This window comes from Triplophysa dalaica, chromosome 16, assembly GCF_015846415.1.
Source record: "Triplophysa dalaica isolate WHDGS20190420 chromosome 16, ASM1584641v1, whole genome shotgun sequence".
Lineage (NCBI taxonomy): Eukaryota > Metazoa > Chordata > Actinopteri > Cypriniformes > Nemacheilidae > Triplophysa > Triplophysa dalaica.
This window is the reverse complement of record NC_079557.1, coordinates 11374958-11381059: the sequence shown is the minus strand read 5'-3', so window position 1 is coordinate 11381059 and position 6102 is coordinate 11374958. Positions and strand designations below refer to the sequence as shown.

At 37.2% G+C, this 6102-nt stretch overlaps 1 protein-coding gene across 1 annotated transcript in view; it reads right to left on the bottom strand.

Annotated features, from left to right (window-relative positions):
• Positions 1-1311: 1311 nt before the first annotated feature.
• The window catches only part of atp11c (ATPase phospholipid transporting 11C), a 55401-nt gene continuing 50610 nt past the window's right edge, over positions 1312-6102 (bottom strand). Inside the window, 2 exon segments of the mRNA XM_056769082.1 lie at positions 1312-3916; positions 5029-5060. The gene's annotated coding sequence lies outside the window, so the exon portion shown is untranslated.

Genomic DNA, 6102 nt, shown 5'->3' with positions numbered 1-6102 from the left:
TACTATTAATGTTAGTATCTCCTATCTGCCCCGCCTCTCTGATATGTGCAGATTTTTAAAAAAGCTCATCGCGCTGAAAAGCGAGGTGTGCTATGGTTGGCCAGTCAACCAGTGCCTAGTGATTGGTCTAATACTGCAAGCGTTTGATGGAAATGTAACGCCTCTTCCCATATTTGGATCATCGGGTTCCAAAGCAATTGTACTGACAGCTGTGCCCACCTTACTTGCGCATTCATTTGAGCGGTCCAAGTCAAATCAAACCACGAACTGACGTAGATTTGAAGGGGTGTGGTTACACAAGGCGTTTCAGGCAGGTCTGGGTGAGCATTTGCTTTTAGATAGAATGCATCTTTGTTCCCACATTTTCATTTTTGCTTTAATACATTTCATTATTGCAACTTAAAACACACCAAATACAAAGAACAACATGTGTTTGCACTATATGACCCCTTTAAGCTCTTTAACTTTTCACCACATTACAAATAAGAGGACTACACTGACGGTAAAATGGCAAGGCTTTTTTTAACCTCCAACAGGCCCAACTTACAACAAAACAATCAAAACACTAACATTTCTGAAGCCGTTTCACTCGGATATTCGTCACGATACGGAAAAGATTGCAATCGCAACTTCGGTTTCAAAGTGACTTTAAACTTCTTTTAAGTCTTAATAAATTGTATCTCTAAAATGATTTCAAGACATCATCGTTTAAAATAAATTTAGATATTTGTAGCAGGGGTACTGCCTAGTTTTAATTTTAATAAATGTAAAATTATGTTGATTGAAACAAATAAAGCCAACCACTGGAATGACTGTAAAATCAAATATCGGCAACTAAATAATTCCACTTCATTTGCTGTCTTGTCAACCCGTTGTTGGAAGAAAAGTATTTGTTAGTACTATAATTTGTTGTAACCTCAGTTGGATCTTTGTGAACCTAAACCTAACCCATTAGAAATCATTAACATCAGAAGGTTTTTATCATCAAAGTTTCGGGTGTTCTTTATTCAGTTTGTTGTATTAAAACTATAAAACCGTCCATTACACTGCAATTTTAATTTTCCTTAAAACATTGGTAATATATGGAACTGGTGTAAGGAACTGAAAGTATGGAAAAATATATTTTATCCCTTAAAAGGTTGACACAAATTAAGCTATGAAGTGGATACATTTTATGAAAAAAAACACATTGGCGTAAAAACCTGTTCCCTTACATCATTTATTAGCTGAGACTTTTGTCTTCAACTATGTCATTTTTTTAAAATGTAGTATCATTTGTATTAAGGACAGTTTTAACAAAAAGACCAAGGTTCAGACTCAAATTTCTTCTTCAAAACAGCATTTATTTAAGAAGTTTGAAACAGACTGGTCTTAAGAGGTACATTCAGATCAGCTGGTGCCTGAGGGATATGATGGAAGGAGCCAAACTGACCGTGTTACTGCCCGCAACACACCTCAACTCCTCCTCGCTCTCCACAACCAGGCAGCCTTTCCCTGATATTTTTTGGACGTTTTCTTTTTCTTACAAAAAGTGGCTCAAAAGTTCCATTAAAAATACAATCAAATATTTTTTTCATATTCAGGCAACATGAGAATCCAAGATTTACAATATAAGCTTTGAAAATAGCATCTCTGAAGTCATTTAAAGGTCTGTTTGGAAATTTCAAACATTGCAGGCAAGAACCATTTACCCCTCCCGATCTGAACGAACACAGCGATGTGTCGAATCATCTTGGTGTGAGTGTGTATGTGCTCACCAGGGGTTCAGTACAGTGGTGGCATTAGTGGTCACCCATGCACAGGAAAAGACAAATTAATTTACGTTTGCGTTGAAACATCAACCCGACCAGCCAAACTTCAATCATATGGCTAATTCAAAGCAAAAAGTTAAAGCTTTCATATATTTTCTTTCAAAAAGCTGATTCAAGGGGTAATCGGAAATTAATAGAAGGCCTGGTGGTTACGCGGGGCTGCGATACAGCTGGATTAAGCCAGACCCTGAACAGGGAGCTGAACTTAAGATGCTTAGCATCATGACACAGTCAAAGGTCTAACACGCACCACTTTCCCTTGGATATTCACACACACATTCACACATACACATGCACTTAGGACAGCTGGAACGGGGTATTTTTAATATGGCATTGTTTTTTTTTTAAGGAGAAACATGATAAAAAATCCCCATTAACAAAACATGCCAGACATCAACTCTTTACACCCATTTTGGGTTACAAGCAAAGAAGAACTGATTACATCATACATATTAAAGGGACAGCAGACATCCGAGGATCAGCTTCATTCATACAAGACTCTGGTCTTGGACCGGCCCGATATTAGTGTGAGATATACCTGACTGATCTCTGATCAGTGAACGGGAGCCAAGAGCTGCTGGTCTACAGGGATGTCTCAGGCTAACCCGATATAGAAACCCAATCTGTTCAACAGCGGATTGCACAGGCAAAAATCAAACGGCACGAGCTGACAATGTTTAATTTAAGAAGAGAAAGAAATATCTTTGACAAAAATATAACATTTGAGAGTAAAATTACACGGTATAATAAATAGAATCACATAGTCAAGAACAAAAAATCAATTATAATCTTAAAAGTGATTGAAAACATGGCACACAGAAATGGAATGTATTCAGAAGCACGAGTTCAATGAAGATTGTTTGCCCACCTAAATAGTTTATACCAGCAGGCGTCAAACGTGACTTGAGTTTCGTAACCCATCGAATCCAAACATCCTATTTAAGCAGTCCAAACTCCACCCCTGAAACAGATCCCATTCAATAATTTAATTCAAAGCGATGTAAAGTGTGTGCATGCGTGGGTGTTCCGTATCCGAGCACTGGCCTGGCGAACAAAGCGGACACGTCAACGTAAATGTCACTAAGGACCGTGCAAAATGGCCCACTTCCAGTGAACAGAAATGTAACTCCGACTCGTTCAGCGATACGCTATTAGTTTCGCATTACAGATCGATCTCGCTGTGTGCGTTTTTTTTTCTAACAGCAAACACACACCACAAGTCTTCAATTTTTTTGGCTTCGAGCGACAATAACCGTAATTTCACTAGTACAGTAGTAATCTTAAATTTGTAATCCAACTGTAAACTCATCTCCGTTGCAACAGAAAGTAACAATAAACGACAGTACTATATATGAAAAATCTAACTAGTTTTCGTTTTCTTTCTCACACACTCACACGAGTTGATGGCACCGCAGATATTTCAGAACTCTGTGCGTTTTTACACACAGCAGCTTGTTGAAAGGCAGCTTTTATACCCATAGGGTCAAGACCCTCAGTGCAGCATCTTAGAGCTCACATTTAGGGATCTCAAGCAGCTACATATCACAAAACTCTAAACTACAGATTTGGGAATGGCGATCACCCTTGACAGCTGATGCCAGAAGGGCCAACTGTGGGCGTTGACAATATGGAAACCATCTAAAAGAGAGAATGTCGACGGAAGTGGAATTCTTTGAATTTTGGGCTCATGTCAATAAGGAAGAGCCTACATGTCATAACATCCCGCAGTCGTGCGCTACTGATGATGTAGCCAGCATTACAATCTTCCCAGGAGGGGTGATATGAGTGTGGCAGTACAGAAAGGTTTCACTTTTCAATGCTGTGAACGCTTATTCAAAAAACAAGTATAAATCTTGAGAAATCATGCTGGGATGGGAGGCTTGAGAAGGATCCAGACAGCAGCACAGATGAGGTGAAAGAAGGCCAACGTGGCTGACCGACTGATGACACAAAGCCTGGTCTGAGTATTAGAAGTTGGTTCTGTTTTCGTGTTCTATTCGGGCAGAGGGAGGGAAAGCGGCCCCTGCAGATGTTCTGGCCTTGGCTGATGTCCTTCATTGGCGTTCCTTCAGATGTTTATAGGAGAGGGGTGTTACAGCGGCCATCTGTGACAGACCAAAAAATACATCCTCACTCAAAACACATCAACACACATGTTCTAGAAAGTAAAACGATTTGAACTGTTTTAAGGTTTATACACTCTTAAAAATAAATGTGCTGCATTTATCACAGATTCAACAAATGTTTGCCTCCTCAACAAACTTTTTGGGTTAAAGGGTTTCAAATGGACCGTTTTTGTCTGAATAACCATTTGAGGATGTTGCAGGTTCCTTTTGAAACCTTTAATCAAATTAAAGTTCACACAAAAATGATGGCCGTCAAAAGATTTATTATTTTCGATATAAAAGCTTGTCTGTGTACTGTGCATATTTATTTATAAACACGTTCACGTACATGTATGCATATTTAGGAAATACATACAACTTTGCAATAAGACTACAAATAATTTAAATGATATATATTATAATGTTTATTGATTTTTATATTTTTCTAAAATATGTGCAGCTATGTGTATGTTTTTATAATTAGAAAATTAATCTGCACGGTACACAGACATATATTATGTAAACAAACTTTTATTCTGGATGCAATAAATCGCAATGAATCATTTGACAGTCCCCAAAAATCTGTCATTTGGTCGCCACCATGTCATTTTAAAGCTTTAAATGACTTTCCTGTGCCAGACAGAAAAGAAGATATTTAAAAAAAAATTTTCTTTCCATAAAGTCAATATCTTGTTTTATGTTCTAGAGAAGAAAGTCATGAAGGTTTGGAATGACATTTTATTTTTAAGAGTGTAGGACATATTGATTAAATCTGTATTGCATTTGTGACTTTGGTTGAGGAACTGTACATTAATTGATAATTCAGAAAGAAAACCACCGAAACAGCAAACACACAAACCTAAAACACTCTGTAGGCAAACCCAAATCAAATCTAAATGATCAGAACCAAAGAACCCTCTTAATCATTGAAGATCGAACTGTCTGGAGTAGACAGCTTGTGTTATTCCTAGTAAAAAGCAATGCCCCTGGCACAAAACAAGTTTTAGCTTGAAATCATCAGGCAACATCCCGAACAGATTCCAGATATTTCATGTATCATGTGAAAGCCTAACTTGCATTGAACCCAGAACATTGCTTTAAAAGCACTTTACCTGACATTGTGACTTGTGGAATCCTCTGAAAGCTGAGAAGAACAGGAGAAGCAGATTAAATACGCTGGGGAAAACCTCCTCTCTAGTTTCACTTAAATAAATATTAAGCTACATAAACATTTAAAGCTTCAAGCACAGACAAACAATCATGCAGTAAGCAAAGCTTCAGTTAATGTAGTGGAACAATCACAAACATGGTTGAGGAAGGATAGGGAGCCGCTGGAGGGGTTGAACGACTTTTACCTGCCACAAAAAACAAAATTCAATGATTTCAGATAACAACCACAGCACACAAAACCCACCACAACAAAAGACACAATAAGACCGACATGAAACTTTGGTTTCATTTCAATGTATGAGACAAAACAACCACACTGACGTTGTCGTTCACACACAAATAAAACCCACACAATGAGATGAACCACAACATGACAGACGACTGGTTTAGTAGTTAAAAAGACCCAATCACAGGTTACTCGAGGAGCACATGCAAGGCATTATGGGGGGCCTTGTTTCCCATGGAAGGCTGAAAGGATCATTTGATATGCCAATATACAATAATAAAGAAATATTATATGCTTAGGACAACTTAGTTTTTTTTGTTTTATAAAAAATGATTTATTTTATACTACAAGCCTTAGGTTTACAGGATGTGACCGTTGAATTCCTGAAGTGAAAATCCCATTCAAATTATATCTATAGAGAAAAATATTTGAGCAATAATATAAGTTTTAGGTTTAATTATGTATTGTGTATACTGTAAGCATATAGTATTAATATGCACTTTAGTAGGTCAATGTGATTTTTCTGGAGAATCACTTGACACGACACCCACAATCTAATGAACAGTTTCTAATATAAAATCCATTGTAGTTCCATCCACGTATCGCAGTCACAGCTGGTGTGGACAAAATGATGTAACATAAGAACGATACATTTTCTAATTTGTTGCAATGTTGCGTTTTCCACGGTATTATTCAAAAACATAACTAGATTTAATACTAAATATAAACTATTTTTTTGCATTAAACCAAATGTTTGTTAAACCTTTAAACAAAATGTTCTGAATTAAGC